The sequence below is a fragment of the Vicugna pacos genome, chromosome 16 (assembly GCF_048564905.1).
Source record: "Vicugna pacos chromosome 16, VicPac4, whole genome shotgun sequence".
Lineage (NCBI taxonomy): Eukaryota > Metazoa > Chordata > Mammalia > Artiodactyla > Camelidae > Vicugna > Vicugna pacos.
Genome location: NC_133002.1, coordinates 50,403,510 through 50,421,917, shown reverse-complemented (window position 1 = coordinate 50,421,917; position 18,408 = coordinate 50,403,510). Strand labels below are relative to the sequence as shown.

At 44.9% G+C, this 18,408-nt stretch overlaps 1 protein-coding gene across 1 annotated transcript in view; it reads left to right on the top strand.

Moving 5' to 3' along the window:
• Positions 1-17,571, top strand: part of POLG2 (DNA polymerase gamma 2, accessory subunit) — a 66,367-nt gene extending 48,796 nt beyond the window's left edge. The window contains exon 11 of the transcript XR_012059791.1: positions 17,461-17,571. The gene's annotated coding sequence lies outside the window, so the exon portion shown is untranslated. The remainder of the gene's footprint in view (positions 1-17,460) is intronic.
• The last annotated feature ends 837 nt before the right edge of the window (positions 17,572-18,408 follow it).

Sequence of the window (18,408 nt, the reverse complement as noted above, 5' to 3'; positions counted from 1 at the left end):
TACAGTGTAAAAAGACAGTCTGGGCTGTTCTGATTTGAGCAGAAGATGTTCTGGGCTGCAATTCACTATTCACTTCATTTCTGATTTGTTCCCACAGATTCTGTACTCGGTTGAATAGTGCCCCCTAGAATTCATAGCCACCCCAGAACCTTAGAATGTGAGCTTATTTGGAAACAAGGTCTTTGCAGATGTAATTAGTTAAGATGAAGTCACACTAGTGTCCTTAAAAGAAGGCAGCTTTGTGATTCCTTGTAGGGGCTAGGGCTGGCAGAGACTCTGATAATTTCCTCTTGTTCTCCGGTTCTCCCATATCAAGACGGCTGGGCTGCTGCAGAGGAGGGGGCTCCATCCCTGGACTCCAGAGTGATGCCCCCTCTCAGGGAAAGGGGTGCTAAGGATTCTGGGGAGATCCAGTCAGTTCACCGGCCAGTTGCCAGCCTCACCTTCCTTGTCCTGATTCTTCCTGGGACTTGTTCCATCTGTTCACAGCTGTGAATAGTGAGCTTTGGTGTCCCTGCCTGGTCTGGGCCAGTGACCTCCCAGTTGTAGGGGGTCACTACTCAGGAATGACACCATGTGAGTGGATTCCCCAAGGTCTTTCCTGCCTCTCTGGGTTTGCTGTGCTCTCAACAATAGTCTTTCAAGGACCAACAGGGAAGATCTAGCACTTACTGAGTACCTCCTGGCCAGGGGTCAGCCCATCAGATGGGCCAGATCAGTCCATCCTCATAATAACCCTGTGAGTTGTTCTGTTTCACAGATGGGAAAACCGTTCAGGAATAGAACGAAGTCTCCAGCTGGTAGATGCAGATCTGGAATATTAACTAAGATGCCTAGCCACACCTAGCTGTGGTAGATAGCTTGTCTTTAGTTACTTAAATTATAGGATGTTGTTGACATTGTTCTTTTGTTACACAGCTATATTGCAATATAATTTACATACTGTAAAGTTGAAAGTATACAGCTCAGTGATTTTTAGTATATCCACAAAGAGATGCAACCACCACCATGGTCTAACATTAGAAGATTTTTATTACTCTGGAAAGAAATCCCAAAAAGATGAGATATTTTGGAGCCATTTTTTTTTAAATGAGGTAGTTCTCTATGTATTTAAACGAAAATATATTCCTGATGAGCAAAAGGTTCAGAAAAGCATGTTGCAGAAAATATATAAGATATCCTATCTGTTCCTAATAGTACATATATATACGCATACCTACACTTGTTTATGTATTTGTTCATTCCTTTATTTGTATATCCATAGAGTACTATGTCTAGAGAAAGGAATGGGGAAGTTTTATTTTAAACACTTTTTAAAGTATTTTTATGCTATAAATTTTATATAATATTTTTACATCAATGCTATGTTTCTCCTAGAAATAATAATCAAGAGTGAAATAATCAATGGGGATATCCAAAGCTGATAAAGAAGTGTTAGAAGTCACTGGTATAAATTTGAAGGTGGAAGAAATGATTTGTGTGTGTGTGTGTGTCTAACCTAACATTCCATTAGGTGGCGCCATTGTAAAATTTCTGTAATTTCAAATGGGCTATGGAATGAACACACCCATTAAGTGTTCCTGCCTATAAAATTATTGTTTTTGCTTGCTTTTCTTTTAAGTCCCTTGAAAAAGAAAAAGAAAGTTAAAGCTCCCTTCAATAATAGCCTGTTATTTCAAGCCAGTGAGGGTAAATGAAATGAGGTGCTTATTAAAGGAATTTAGTCATTAGATGAAAAATACTGTCAAATGCATGTGAAAAGGGCACTTGGGGGCAAGTAATTTTTTCTTAGTCCAGTAAAAATTCACCACTGATACCCTGGTTACCAGAAGTGCAAAATGCTGTCTGCTACTTTGGAATTTCCCATACTCCTGTGCAGGCTGGGATTCCTACCTTTTTTTTCTCCATCAACAACTCCTTCATTATTCCTCTTTCCTAAATCACATTATTGGGAAGATATTATCCAAAATAGCATTTTCTGGGGTGAGGGGAGGAGATAAATCAAAAAATTGGGATTAACATATACACACTACTATGAATAAAATAGATAACCAGCAAGGGCCTACTACATAGCACAGGGAACTATATTCAGTATCTTCTAATAACCTATAATGGAAAAGAATAGACTTACATGTATACATACAACTGAATCACTTTGCTGTGCACCTGAAACTAACATAACACAGTAAATCAACTATACTTCACTTTTAAAAAGTCTGAAAATAAAATAAACAAAACAAAACAAAACAGAAAAAGAAACTCCAGAGAGCTCTCTCACTTCTTCCCCACATGAGGACGCAGTGAAAAGTAGGCCATCTGTGAACTAGGAGGTGGGCCCTGACCAGACACCACATCTGCCAGCACCTTGATCTTGGACTTCCTAGCCTCCAGAACTGTGAGAAATAAAAGTGTGTTGTTTAAATTTTTTTTTAAAAAAATAGCATTTACCAAATAGTTACAGACTTTTCTATTTTCTATTTATGTATGTATGTATTTGATTAATCGAAGTTGCTAATAGACAAAGGGACAGCCTTGCTGGCTTGATAGAATTCCAGCCAAAACCTGGAGGAACTTGAACTGGGTGGTGAAAACAAGGGCCTTGGGGTCAGCCCCCTGACCAGCCGTGGCACTGTGGCGAGTTATTGTAGCTGTACCAGCCTCTTGGGACTGAGCCACAGTGCATATAAATCACACGTTGCTCTACAAGAAACGTCAGTTACACCATCGGCATTTTGTTCAGCATGTGCTGCCTTATCTTAAGGCAGCCACTTGGATTCTGTTGCACTGACCTACCCATCGCTCACCCCAGAGCTCACAAGTTGGGCGCTGGGGGTCTGGGTTTACCTCCGGGCTGACAGTGATGCTCACCAGTGCTTCTCTTCCCTGCTTGAAATGCTCAGATCGCCCTGTTTATATTGTTGGTGAGCTAAGTAATGAGATTCTTAGTTTTATAGTTTTGCAAACTGTCACTGAAGCATCCACTTTGAGGGGCCATTTTTTGTGAAATCCTCTGGTTCTGAAATAGTACCACAGAAGAGTAAAGAGCCGAGTGGAATGTTGGTTGATGAGTCCTTTTCATTCAGAAGGATCAGTTTGCAGATCTCAGGTGGGGTGAATCTGAAGAACAAATTATCGTAATTTTGACAGTTGGTCAGAATTTGGAACCCGGATTGCTTAGAGCCAGACCTACCAACAGATGGCTTCATCTCTACCAGGGACGGGTGCAACTATGCCAGTTCTGAAAAGGGAACATGCTCTTACTGATTGCAAAATGCAATTCTGTAGGCAAACTCCACAGATAAAGGAAAGTTAATTTTCCTTCACTGGAGGAGGTAAAAAAATTCTCTCCTGTAGGAGGGAGATAAGAGGAATTTTTCTGTCTCTGCTTTTAATGGTATTAGTGTGACTGTTTTGTGTGTGTTGATAAGTAGGTGTATAAAGGGCTTCCAGTTCTTTACTTGGTGGCCTCCTTAAGAACAGGGAAGTGTTATACTTATTTGTGTAGCCCCCTGCCCAGTCTGTGCAGAGCATTCATTGCCCACCCAGCTGATGAGAGCTGAATTGCTGGGCAGCAATTAGCGAGGGGGTGAGGTGGGCATGACTTTGGAGTTTGGAGCACCTGCCAAGCAGAGGCCTGTTCAAACTCCCTGGTTTACCCTGCAGTGTTTCTAACCCTGAGCTCTTGCTCTCTGCAGGCCCCTAGCTCCAGGAAAACAAAGCTATAGTGACTATTTAAATTTCTTACACTGATGACTTCTATGGGTTCCTGTGCTGGTGAGTTTTTTCTTTTGTTTTGTTTTACAGTTGTATTTTGCCAGAGGTGAGAGTGGGGAGGAAACGGAGAGGGTGTACAGAAGGGAAAACTGTACTTTTCTTTAAGCATCAGTATTATTCTAGGCACTGTGCTAAGTTTAACAGCTAAGTATCATTTACCTGCCATAAAATTCACCCATTATAAGTGTACACTTCAAAGACTTTTAGTTAGGATATGGTGGTCCTAACTAATAGGATGACCAGTTAAGTTTGAATTTCAGATAAACAGCAAGCACTTTTTTGGTATAAGTATGCCCCTATGCAATATTTGGGATATATTTACACTAAAAAGATTATTGGTTTGCTTATTTGAAATTCAAATTTAACAGAACATCCTATATTTTTATTTGCTAGATTTCAGAACTCTGTATTTCGTAAATATGTAGAGTTGAGCAACCATCAACGCAATCTGGTTTTAGAACATTCCCATCACCCCAGAGTTCCTTCTTGCCCATTTGCCGTCAATCCTTAATCCCTCCCCAAGTCCCCGGCAACCACTGGTCTGGGCAAACCCGGAGAGGCAGGAAAGACCTTCATCAAATCTTTATCAATTTGATGAAGGCAGAGGAGAGGGAAGGGGGTTATTTTTGTTTTTTGTTTTTTATTTGTTTTGCTGCAAAAAACAGCAAATTGTTTCCATTTGATTCAAGGCTTGAGAGAGGGGTCCGGGGTGGTTAAAAAGCTGCCTAGTGGCTACAGAGAGAGGTTTCAGCTGTTATACAACTTGGTATAAACTGTATTTACACACAGAGTTTGGTTTCATTTTTTTCTTCTGAGACCACAGAGAAGGCTGGCTGCCCTACATGGGGTTTAATTTGTCTTTTGCCGCACACCTCACAATATGGTGTGGTAAATTCTGTGGGACCCGAGAAAGCAGGCCTCTGAAATGCAGTCATGCAGGTTATTTGAATCTCTCGGTGTTTATACCTGGGTAACCCAGCTGTGGTGAGGGCTGAGAGCCTCCTGGCCTGGCACTGAGAGTGGGGACCCTTTCCAGGCCCAGCCACGGCAGAGCAGGAGGAAGGGAGGGCTCTCAGGCGATCGGAGGGGGCCATTCAAGGATGCTGCAAGCTACACTGGCCAAATGCTAATCCTTGGCTACCTGGGTCCAGTCTTGGAGTGTCTTAACTAAGTGAAATATTACATGTCAAGGTACCTCACACCATGCCTGGTGTGTAAACGTAGTTAGAAAACACCCTCCCGTGAATTCAGCGTTCATTTGACACATGTTGCTGAAAACACACTAAGTCTTCAGCAGCCAGTGTTTACTGAGCAATAGCTGTGTGCCAGCGTTTTCTAAATGCTTTATGTGTGTTGACATCTAATCCTCACAAACACTGTAAGGCAGATACTGTCAACACCCCCATCTTGCTTATGAGTGGAGGTTCAGAGAGGTTAAGTCCCCCAAAGTCACACAGCCAGTCTGGGCCTAGCAGAGAGGCTTTTCTTACTGCTACTCTATTCTGCCTCATAATATGACGTGGTAAATTCTGTGGGAGCTCAGAAAGCAAGGTGTTTGAACCACGGGGAAACCTTCCCAGGCACCTCCCCTGAGGAGGTAGCTGACCAAACAACCAAGGAACAGCATTCCAGTTAGAGGGAATGGCATATGCAAAGGTAAGCAGCAAGAGAATGTGGAATGATGAAGAGTAACCAAAGAGGCTTGGGACAAATGACATTTCAGAGCATTTCAAAAAGACTGGAATTTTCCTTGGGGAAAAATAGTCTAATTTTAGCAAGGGAAAGAGTCTCAGATGAGAGCCCTGGGGACCTTCAGGAGCGACTTGCAGCAACTGTTTTAACTTGCTGAGTTGTCTCTGGCCCATTTCTCTCCCTCACCAGGCCTGTTCTTCCATTGAAAAAAAGGCTAATAATACCTGTGTGTGTGCTCACATAATAGAACCCAGAATCGTGTAGGGCTTAATGTAGGTTAAAGAATAATGTAGGTGGCATACATGGAGAAGCTTTCTGGTTGGTATGTGGCCACCCAGGGGTGATGTACTGCTGGGCCCGCCTGGTCACCCAGACACCTGTGCCTGATGTGCACCTTTAAGAGAAGCCGAAACCCCTTCCCTTCCACTCTCAGTGGTGGAGGATTTTCAGTGCTGATTTCCATCTAGCAGAGACCGCCTCTTTCTTCCTCTACCTGTGGCTCAGCCTGGAGAGGCCGGCACCAGGCATCTAACCAAGTCCGGAGCTGAGAATGTGTTTGCAGGGACCAGAGGAAAGGAAAAATCCTCTCGCCGAAGCTCCCTCTCTGGCTTCCTGGTGATTTATCACTCTGGAAACGGAACTCCTTTCCTCTCTGCTGCCGGTTGGCTGGGGTGGGGTGGGGGGCGCATTGTCAGTGCTGTTGCCGCACAGATCAGAAGTTCCTTCCTCTTTCCTGTTGCACAAATGCCACAGTGACCACCGTTGTCCAAGAACTGCGGCTCACACCTGAAGAGCTGGATCTTGGGAAAAAACAATCTCATTTGATTCCCTAGGGGCTATGGGGGCCTTCTGGGTAAGCAGTGAGGGCCTGAGAACAATGCGGGTGTGAGAACAATGAGCCTCCAGGGCCCAGTGGGGGGCCCTGCTTTCCCCTCCCCTTCCTTCAGCTTTCCAGCCGCCTTAGAAAAATAGATTGACAGGCAGACCCAGGTAGTCCATATTGTTAGGTGGCAGAAAAGGTAAGCTCAGAGTGCCTTTGTGTGGGCAAAGCCGTCTCTGAGAGCGGGGCAGATGTGATTACAGGCAGGGCAGAGCCCCCTTACACTTCCTGTGCCCACCTACCTGTGGAGATCCCAGGAGAAGCCTGTTCTTGGAGGGCAACGTTTGCAGATGGAGAGCAAATGTGGATACAGGGGAAGGGAGATGCAGATGCAGGCAAGGTGGGTATTCAGAGGAGACTGCACACAGGTTCACGTGAGTTCTGTCAGCTGGACGCCTGAGGAGAGCCGGCTCTACTGGGGTCGGTCCAGCACTCAGGCCGTTCCTTAAAGGCCAGTGCCTGGGCTGGAGCACCCTCGGGCTGACATCACACTTACCGGGCCTGGTCCCGGGTATAAGGATACAGGGTAAGTGGTGAGTAGGGGTCCTAGAGACAATGAAGAATGCTGAGATAATGTCAGGCCCACTTGTTGGCTGCGGGGACAGGTCATGGCCAACCTCAGGGGTCTTCTCTGTAGGTTGACCTAAGGGATGGCTGTAAGCCTCATCGTATTGGGGGGAAAGAGAGGACTGAGGGCATTAATTTCACTGTTCAAGAGGTCCATCAAGAGTAAGTGTCTGGATGAAACTGGTCTTGAAATTATCCAGAAAAGAAACACTTCACTTAGGAGGAGCTGGTGCATTTCAGTGCATCTCTGGAATAATGTTCAAAACTACCCTTTACCTCCTTGAACATCCAGATCTTTCCCACGTCTTTCCTAGGTCTCAGAATATTCCTGTTCTCTTTCCATCTAGAATATCCTTTCATTGGGGAGAGGATTTCCAAGGTTCTTCCAGATTCTAAGTAGCAGTGTTAAAATTCATGTTTTATCTTTCTCAGCATAACCCCTGGACTCCAGGGGAGCCCCAGCCTTTAGCGAAAAGCAGATGGTGACAGAGTTGGTCCTGCCAAATACCTTCAGAGCAGCTCAGCTCACTTCTTCCTCTTGGTATGAGAGAATGAACCTCTTTGAGGAGGACATTCCACTTCTCCCTGATTATCACTGCGTGCTCAGGGACCAGCAGAAGTGGGAGACTTACGTGCAATGGTCAGCTTCCTCCTCACTGCCCCGGAGGTTCTCGCTCCCCATGAGACCCCACGGAGAACTGGAGGGGCTGCCCAATGCAGTAATCCCCCAACAACACCTGCCTCAGGGAGCATCTGAACAGCACTTGAACCCTGTAGGGACAGGAAACTGGTCCATTTTTTACAAATAGAGACTTATTTTGAGGTAATAGTAGATTCATGTGCGTTTGTAGTAAATAATACAGAAAATGATACCACTCATATGTGAAATCTAAAAAAGGGGGTGGGGAGGACACTATGAGCTCATCTACAAAATAAACAGACTCTCAGACAGTAAACAATATTATGGTTACCAAGGAAAGAGGGTGGGAACAGATAAATTTGATAGTTTGAGATTTATAAATGTTAGTTACTATATATAAAAATAGATTTTAAAAAGTTTCTTCTGTATAGCACAGGGAACTCTGTTCAATATCTTGTAATAACCTTTAATGAAAAAGAATATGAAAAGGAATATATGTATGTATATGCATGACTGGAACATTGTGCTGTACACCAGAAATTGGCACATTGTAACTGACTGTGCTACAATTAAAATAAATAAATGTGTGTGTGTGTGTATAAAATATAGAGGGATCCCTTGTGCACTTTACCTAGGTTTCTGCAGAGGTAACATTTTAATGTTACAGTATAAAACCACAGGACATTGCCTGTGTAGGTTCATGTACCCGTCACCACAGTCAGCACACAGTTTCAGCACCACAAGGATCCCTCATGGGGCCCTTTATCTCCATCCATACCCACTTCCTTCCCTTTCTCCATCCCCAACCTCTGGAAACTGCTAGTCTGTCCCCTGTTTCTAAGATATGTTATTTCAAAGATGTGATGTCAATAAGATCATATCTGGGGGACTGGCTTTTTTCACTCAGCCTGTTGCCCTGGGGACGCATCCGAGTTGTTGCATCTCTCATTTGTTTGCTCCTTTTCATTGCTGAGGACTATTCCATGGTGTGCATGCATTATTCAGCCATTCACTGATGGACACCTGGACTGATTCCAGTTTTGAGGGAACGCTGAAATCACAAAGCTGCCATGAACATTCAGTTACAGATTTTTTCGTGAACATACTTTTTTAAAAAAAAATTTCTCTGGGCAACTGGTTCATTTTTTAAATAGCTAATTAAAGATCCTTGAGATCTGTGAGGGGTCACACATTTGATACCCACGTGTGTTCTCACGTTCTCAGTACTGGAAATGTTTATACAGGCTCCTGGCTTGCTCCTAAATCACATGAATGTCCCGTCTGTCTAAAAGCACTGCTTCCAGTGCATATTCTCATTTTTTTTTGGATGCATCTATGTATTTTAATTTTGTTTAATCGGGTAATGAAGCTGTAAAGAAACAGGAAACATTAAGACAGTTGTATAGAACAAATTGAAGGATTACATCCTAAAATAACCTTGGTAAGTGAATAAATATTCATATTCTGTGTATTTCAACTTTTTTAGGCTTTGACCTCTTCAGCCTTTGTTCTAAGCTGAAGATTTTCCTACTGTGGGGCATTTCAAGAAGTCCTGAAATGTTTTTCTTCCAGACGGATCAGGCAAAAAGTTAAGGGCTCAGCCCTGAAATCAGGCAGCCAGCGTTCCAACAGACTTTACCACTTAAACCAGTCGTGGGATCTTGAGTCTTGTTTCTCTGCTGTAAAATGTGGGTTATTCTAGCATCCAATCCACAGAATTAAATGAGACAATCCATGAGAGGTGCTAAATGCTCAGTAACTGTTTGCAGACACCCCCTCTCCAAATCTCTTGAGAACGACGCTTCAAAATCATTCACTGTAGGTTGTTTGAAGGGGGTTGTGAGGGAGGATTGTATAAATTCCCAAAGAAAAAGTCGCCTAAAGTCTTCTACACCTGGTTTCTCCCTGGAAGACCTGACCCCGCTGCCCCTCTCAAATCAACTGGTCAACCTCCCTCTGTCGCCTTTGCTCTCAGATGAGCCTCTGTCTTCCTCCAGTAGCTGTTTAGAATTCTCTGTGTTTCTCTGGGGACTTTGGTCATTCTGCCGCCCCCAGCTGGCACTGTATCCCCCAAATATGAAGACTGTGAACACATGGGATGTGCTTTGCTTCCCTTCTTGGTGTTTTTTGGTTCCTGTCATGCTAGGCTGTTTGGTTGGTCGGAAGGATCTCAGGTTTCCACCACAGGGACTCAGATGCCTCTTCATGCCATCTGGCCGGTTATGCAGGAACTCCATGGCCCTTCTTAGCATCAAGCCGGGAACTGTGATTTCAGCCGAGCCGCAAGCAACAGAGGCCACTTAATGACCTCTGTGATGACGGCAACTGTCTGCTTCCTTTGTCTTCAGCCCCAGTAATCAGCGGGAACACTGCTCTGACTCATGGCGTTGGTTTGGACAGATCTTTATCTTCTAGTTGCTTTGTCAGTAAGATGAAGAGATGTGCCGCAGCCAGTTTTCCCCCAGAGGGAACAGGAGTGGCTTGCGCGGCTGCTGGAGACCTCAGGAGCCGCCTTACAAACCTGCCTCGTGGCGCGGGGGCTGTGACTGCCCTACATCGGCCACAGGGCACCCCGCAGCCCTCTGGAAACATCACCCCCCTCTCTAAGCTGTCTTCAAAGACCCTTGCAGAACTTTCCCTCACTTGCTGTGCTACCGAGTTCTAACTAAAACAGACTTCCCTATGGTTTCTACCCAAAGTTAAAAAAGAAGTCCAATTCCTCTTTCACATAAGAACAATGCAGTTCTTTAAAGATAATTATCAGATACTCTTTCAGCTCTTTCCTTTTCAGTCTTAACATTCCCACTTCCTTCAAATGCTCCTCTCCTGATGCGTTTGGAGGTCTTTTTCTCAGTGTTCTCATCACCCACCCATGCGCTTTTGGGCGTCCCCCGCTGAGCTGAGCATGTATGACAGAACGCAGTGGGACATCTCCTCCCCTCTGAGGCTTTACTTTCATTCATGCTGCCAGCTGAGGTGGTAGCCGTGTCCCTTTCAAACTCCTCAGTTCTTCTTTTCCCCATGCAGTCTGTTGAGCTTTGAGGAACTAAGACCGGGAGCGTAACTTTAAGTTTCTGTTACGTCTGGCCCTCTGTTCCCTCCCAGTGACATCCTTTTGACTACGGATTCTGTTCTTTGGCCTCTTACCTATCCCTACCAGCGTTGTCATCCAATTAGCGTGCTCCCCAGTCCTCTTGTAATTCTGGAGAGGGAAGAAGACAGAGCCACGTGCCACTCCACGATGAATGATGTCCTTTGACAAAACCTCTTTGGATCCCACAAATGGCAGATACCACATACTTCTTCATGAGGATCCCCGGACACACATGGTCAAATGTCTTGCTGAAATCCAGAAACTCTATACCTGCAGTGTTCGACCGATTCAACAGTCTGGTAACTCAGGCCACAAACGAAATCAGGTTAATTTGTCCTGACCTATTTTTCAAAGATCTTTGCTGGTTTCTGGTCATTTCTACTTCCTGCCTGGGAGCTGCAAGTGCCCTCTACCAGCACCTGTAGGAGTTCTGCTGTGATCCGTACCTGTTTGTTGGGTGCTAAGATGCCACTTCAGTCCCTTCACTGAGCACCCTTCCTCCTGCCCCACCTCCTTCATGACCCAGGCCTCATCTAGCCTTTCATATGTAGCCTAATCCTTCCTGGGTGTGACCCTCACTGGCAGCCCTGTCAGGTCTGGCCTGGACTCCCCATTCTCCACCCTTCCCTACCATAGAGACCTGGGCCTCCTCCGTGTGTGTGTGTGTGTGTGTGTGTGTGTGTGTGTGTGTATTTGTGTACTTTATGAAGACTTTGTTGAAGTTCTACACACAATGAGAGCCATAACTCACTAGGAAAAGATTTTAGGGGATGCTTAGATGCAACAGAAAGTTTTTACACACCTAATAAATAATCTGCTGGGGTTTTGTTGAGGATGGATATCAAGGCCCCTGAGATCTGCGGTTTTAGGATTCCCTATCCCTACCCCCACCTCCTTTTCTTAAACACAGGACATTTTCTGGGTTTCAGGCTAGACACGAGAAGGGGACAGTTTTGCCCCTTACACCTCCATCACTTGGAGATCCAGCCCAGGAATAGCACCACCCTGCTTGGCCCAAAATCCTGGGGAGGTGAAGCCTCTTAGGCAGGAGCCATTGTTTCCTTTCGGAGCAGGGGATGAAGAGATCCCCCGAGAGCCGAGAAGAGGGGGCCCTCGCAGCCCCTGGCCTCTGCTTCCTCTGCTGCTCCCCTAGCCAGACTTCCTGTTGAAACCAAAGTGATGTGTGATCATGATAACAAGTAACCATGCACTTCTGCTGAGTCCATGAAAGCCAGCTGGGCACAGACAAACCTACATGGACACTGGACTGAGAACCACCCCGACTGGTAATGTTTTAACTATTTTAAAGGTTTTTTTTTCTCTTAAATTCCCAGAGTCTATGTGCAGAAGTGGACAAGTCAGAGAGTGATGATATGGACAGGGGCCATTGTCCAACATTCTTGTCTCTTACCTTCTATGTTTTCTGCTGCTCCTCTTCAATCCTTAATATTGAAATATTAGCAGGAAGGTGGATTTCTAAAGCCCAAAGCTTTAGGCTTAAGAAAACAGGGTGGAGAAATTGCTGCCATCCTTCCCTGGGCCACCAGGTGAGGCTCTGGCACTCGTAGAGGTGGGAGTCTGTAGGCACTGATGGGTGATGTGAGGGATGGGGACAGTGTTCCTGTTGGGAAGTCCCCTGAAAGAGAGGACTAGGCTCCATTAAAAATGCCTTTTAAATCATGGACAGTGGACTTTAAAGAAATCCCAGATATGCAGTGGCCAAGTCCCACCTGCAAGGAAGGGAAACTGCCCAGACCACCCCCTGGGATTAAAGTGTCCCAAGCTGGGGGCTTGAAGAGACCTGGGGCTCAGGCTGCTCACAGTATAGTTTCAACTCATTGGAGATAAAGAGTATGAAGGAGCCAGGGATGGGGGTGGGGATGCCGAGGCGATGGTGCCCAGAGAACCTAGTCAGTGTTTGTCAGATTGGTTTTGAGTACATTTAGCATTTGCTCAGCAGCCAACTTAAAAACAAACTTCTGAGTCAAAACCTGATAAGCTGAAAATTGCCTGTGCTTTAAACCAAAGTCACTTTTTGTATCTAAAATTCATTCTGCTGATCCCTAGATAAACTGTGACCGTTTCCCACCTCCTATTCCAAGAGTTGTTCCTGGCAGGGTAATTTCTCCACAAACTTAGGATAAGCCAATTAGAGTTTCCTCTTATTTTAGCAAAGTTGACTTCATCTTGGGTAGAAGGAACAGAAAAGGGAGGATAAGGACAAAAAATAGTCCATTATTTATTAGTAGTAGTGTCATTACTGCAGTTTATCAGCACTTTGAGAATTTATCATGATATCTAAGACATCCTCATGAGGAACCTCATATCCTCATGGTGAAGGATGGAGTAAACAGTAGTAGAGGAAGGGGATTTAGAGCTTGCAGAACATATATATCAAAAGAATTTTGATTATGATCAGCCTGGGGCAGGTCTCCGGTGGAGTACCATACGACTCTGTCTTCATTCTTCTCCTACTGAATATTTTTATTAATAAGTTGGATTAGGACTCAGGTGACCTTCTAATAACATCTGTGGATGACTCAAAGCTGGGAAGGAGAAGTCAGAGGATAGAATCAATTGTCAGAAAGATGGATAAAGGCACTGCCCTGGAGGTAGCTATCATCATCCACCTTAAACCAGTGAAGTAAACCGAAGAGCAATACCCAGGGAAGGCCAGCTCTCACTCCCAGGAGGCGCCTCTCTCCCAGGAGGGGCTTCTCAGCAGCCTGACTCTGTTGAATGATCAGTTGATGGGGTAGCCTCCCCTCTAAACTCCTCAAGGGCAAGGCCAGGCCTTTGTCCTTCCTGGTGCTTAGCCTGGTGCCCTCTAGGACTGCGATGCCATTCCCTCTGCCCGGCCATCCTTGCTGTTTCATCCCAGTTGGGCCTGGCCTGGGAAAGAGTGTTCCTGACACTCTCTCCTGTCTGCAGCCCCGTTTCCTCTCGTGTCCTTTCAATAACCTAAAAAAGCAAAAATTGGAAAATGGACTGCTTCAGCCCCCAAGACCCGGTGTTTCTACGAGTGGCTCCAGTTTAGCAGAAGCTTTTTTTTTTTTTAAATTGAAGTATAGTCAGTTTACAACGTTCCGTCAGTTTCTGGTGTACAGCATAATGTTTCAGTCATACATGTACATACATATATTTCTTTTCATGTTCTTTTTCATTATCAGTTACTGTAAGATTTTGAATATAGTTCCCTGTGCTATACTGTAGAAATTTGTTGTTTATCTGTTTTTTATATAATGGTACCTTCAAATCTTGAACTTCCAATTTATCCCTTCCCACTCCCTTTCCCACTTGATAACTATAAGTTTGTTTTCTATGTCTGTGAGTCTGTTTCTGTTTTGTAAATAAGTTCAATTATGTCATTTTTTTAGATTTCACAAATAAGTAGTATCAATTGGTGTAGTCATACTACATGAGGTAAGCCAGAGAGAGAAGCATTCTTGAAACAGACTGCTTCCCAGAAGGGGTCCTGAGCGAGGGTTGTCAGATGAAACACAGGATGTCCAGTTACGTTTGCGCTTCTGATAAACAACAAATAATTATGAGACATCCTTATGCCAAAAAGTAACTTGCTGCTTCTGTGAAATTCAAATGTAACTGGAGATCAGGTACTATTATTTGCTCTCTCCGGCGGCCCGATCCTGAGCTCACCCAAGGTGGGATCAGAAGTGATTATCAGGATCCTCTGGGGAGGCCTGGCCTGGCCCATTTCCAGCCCTAACCACCTCTCACCTAAGGGGAGAATATATGAGTGGGCTGAGGCTGCTACCCACTCAGGCCCCGTGGAGGACCAGGCCCCCCAGACTACCACACACCCACTTCTTCCTTCACGCCTGTGGGCTTCTCAGACCCTAGTCATCTCTGCTGGTCTCCGGCCTGCCCTCCCTTCACGGCTGAATCTGGCCTCCTTGTGCTAGGAGCTGACGTTGGCCCTCTCTGCCTCTAGCGAGCCTAGCTCAGCGCTGAGGCCAGCATCTGGAACAAGTCTGACACCATGGCCTGTGCATGGTCACCTTACCTGATGACCGTTTACATCTGGCTGTGCTTCCAGCTCATTCACTCACTTAGCAAATATTTCTGCAGGGCCCACTATATCACAGACATTATGTTGACTGCATGGGCACTGCAGTGAGCCCAAGAGACCCAAGCCCATCCTCATGGAGCTGACAGTCTAATGGGGGAGATGCTTCTTGGGGATCATGTTGATACGTATGGGATTACCAGCAGTGATGGGTGCGATGAAGGGGCAGATGGGGAGCTTTGAGAACAGGCAACCGGAAGCCTGTTCTGGTCCAGGAGTCTCCTTTGAGCTGGGCCTGGAGAGGAGGAGTTACCTAGATGGGGGTGGTGGGGGGTTAAGAAGAGCTTTCCAAGCAGAGGGGTAGCCTGGCTGCAGGCTGATGGGGCAGGGGGCAGGGAGTCTGATACTTTCCAAGGCTGAGGGGAGGCCAGTGTGCAGGAACCTTTCCACCCACTTCATCTGTTCCTGTTCTTGCCCAAAGTCACACGCAGGACCAGTTACATGATTTGTGGATTTATTGCAAAATGAAAATGCAGGGCCCCTTTAACAATATTATTAAGAATTTCAAGATGCCACCCACAGGGTGTTAAACCCAACATGGACTGTTCTGAGCACAGGGCCCTGTGCAATGGCCCAGGTCACACTCCTGAGAAGCTGGTACTGGTCTCATGAGTCGTGTGTGTCAGGTCATGGGCAGGATCTGAATCTTCTGCCCACGAAAGTACTTTATAACGTCAGTTACTGAAGGCCCCAGAGCAAGCCAGATAGACATCAGCAGGTGGATGTGACTCTTGAGAATTGGTTGATACTTCACCTTCTGGCTGTTTTGCCGTCTGTAACAGGGATCATGATACCCTCTGTAAAGGGCTGACAGTGGTCCCCTCAGATACCAGGTCCTAATCCCTGGAACCTGTGAATTCTACCTTATAGAGAAAAATGATCTTTACAGATGTGATTAAATTAGGGATCTTGGGATGGGTGGATCATCCTGGATTATCTGAGTGGCCCCTAAATGCAATCATAAGTGTCCTTAAATGAGAAAGGAGATTTGACACACAGAAGAGAAGGCAATGAGAAGACAGAACAGAGGTTTGAAGACGTTGGCCTTGAATATTAGATGGATGCAGCCACAAGCCAAGGAAAGCCAGCAGCTGCCAGGAGCTGGAAGGGGCCAGGAGCAAATTATCTCTTGGAGCCTCTGGAGGGAGTAAGGGCATGTGGCTCTGCTGTCACCTTGATTTCAGTCCAGTGATACTAATTTTGTATTTCTGCCCTCTGGAGCTGTGAAAAAAAAAAGTTTATATTATTTTAAGCCTAAATCTACAAATCTACTTTCTGTGTCTTATCGATTTGTCTCTTCTGGACACTTCATATGAATAGAATCATACACTATTTGGCCTTTCATGCTTGGCTTCTTTTCACTTAGTGCGATGTTTTCAAGGTTCATCCATACGGTGGCATGTATCAGTACTTCACTCTTTTTATTGCCAAATAACAATCTGTCATATGAATATACCCTGTTTCGTTTTCAGCTGGTGAACATTTGAGTTGTTTTACTTTTTGGCTATTTTTCATAATGCTGCTGTAAACATTTGTGTACAAGTATTTGTACAGACACATTTTCATTCCTTTTTGATATATACCTGAGAGTGGAATTGCTGCTGGGGGAACTGCCAGACTGTTTCCAAAGTGGCTGCATCATTTTACGATCCCACCAGCCTTGTGAAGATTTCTACATATCATCCTCAACATTTATTATCGTCTGTCTTTTTAATTACAGCTATCCTACTGGGTGTGAAGTGATATTTCATTGTGGTTTTGATTTGCAACTCTGTAATGACTAATAATGTTGAGCATCTTTGCAGGTGCTTATTGGACATTTGTATCTCTTCTTTTGAGAAATGTTTATTCAAGTCCTTTGGCCATTTAAAAAGAAATGGTTATCTTTTTGTTGTTAAGTCATAAGAGTTCTTTAAATATTCTGAATCCTTATCAGATGTATGATTTCCGAATATTTCCTCCCATTCTGTGGATTGCCTTTCAGTTTCTTGCTGGTGTCCTTTGCAACACAACAGTTTTTAATTTCAATGAAGTCCAATTTATCTTTTTTTTTTCCTTTTGTTGCTTGTGTTTCTGAGAACAGAAGGCACAAATACCTATTGAGTGTTTCACTTCAGTGCCTGGGACATGGTGAGGCTCTTGCCCCTCTTTCCAGACCAATTCCTGGGCCACTTGGGGAAGAAAAGAGCAGACCCCTTGGCCCCTTGGGCCATTGTGCAGCTGACCTGCTGTCAGGGCAGACTCAGCCGTTAGGTGCAGGAGGTACAGTGCCAGGGCCCACAGTGCTTTTATAGGCCCATGAAAAAAACAAATTTTGGGGTTTTTTTTTTTCTTTTCTCTTTTTCTTTATTTCTTTCTTTTTTTTTTAAATTTTGGGGAGAGATAGTTGAGTTTATTTATTTTTTAATTGAGATACCGGAGATTGAACCCAGGACCTCATGCATGCTAAGCACACACTCTACCACTGAGCTATACCCTTAAAAAAACATCGTTTTTTTTCAATCAAAAGAATATAAAAGAATTTTTAGGTCAAGGAAATGTGTGTGTGTGTGTGTGTGTGTGTGTGTACATATATATGTACACATTATTTATTTATTTAATATATTCTTATTTATACCAATGAAGTTGTAAATATATATATATATATATATATTTTTTTTTTTTTTAAATGGAGAAAAGGGCCCTCAGCCATGAATCCTAATATAATCCTGCCTTTCTCCTTTCAGTGGAATGGAGGGGGCCCTCCAGCAGAGAAAGGAACAGCACTGTCCCAACCTGCCTCCCTTTTGCACTGCTGCCCACCTTTGCAAGGGGCCAGACTGGGGCCATGAGGACAGAACCTGGGTAAGCACTGAATTAGGGACTTTAAGCCCCTCCCCTTGAGCTCATTAAGACAGCTGATTTGCTAGAACAGCAATTCAGACAGGGCAAGCTGGGGCCCAAAGAGACCTACAACTATTGTTATTACTACTCTTGCTGTTTTTATTGTTACTGCGTTCTTACTGTGCTCTGCTGGTTAAATGTGCTTTCAAATGCTGCTCTCATTTGCTCTTGATAACAAGCCTGTGAAATGGGTAGAGTGGGCATATTATTCCCATTTTATTGGTGCGGAAAGTGAACCTCAAAACACTTCCGCCATCAGACCGCAGAGAAGGCGCTGAAACCCCAGGCTTCTGGTCTGTGTATTAGTACATGCACTTCTGTTCGGTGACTTTCAAATCTGGCAAATGGGGTATTAGTCCCACTCATAAACTTGCCAGGGTTAATTAGTCAGGACACCAACCCCATCCCACCTCCCACCCCCCACTATCACAGACTGGTCACATGTCGCAGGCTGGGGGAGGTGGCCAGTATCTTACTTTCTATCACTGTGGTCATGAAATAGATGGGAGGTTGGTCCTGCCTGGTGCCTGTAGCTCTCTGACATCACTGCTGCCTGCCTCCCCCACCTTTCCTCCTCCACCCACCCCTAGCTTCTCAGAAAAACCACTTCCTGAGGTTTATTCCACCAGGCAGCTTCTTCCGGCAATTAATGGATTGCTGTGATTTGGATTTGTGACATCCCTGGAATTTGAAGGCAGAGGCAGAACACATAGAAACCACTCTGTGCCCCTTCACCTGCCCTTTGGCTGCGAAGAGGAAGAAGAAGACAGTGCTGTGGGATAAACAGTGTC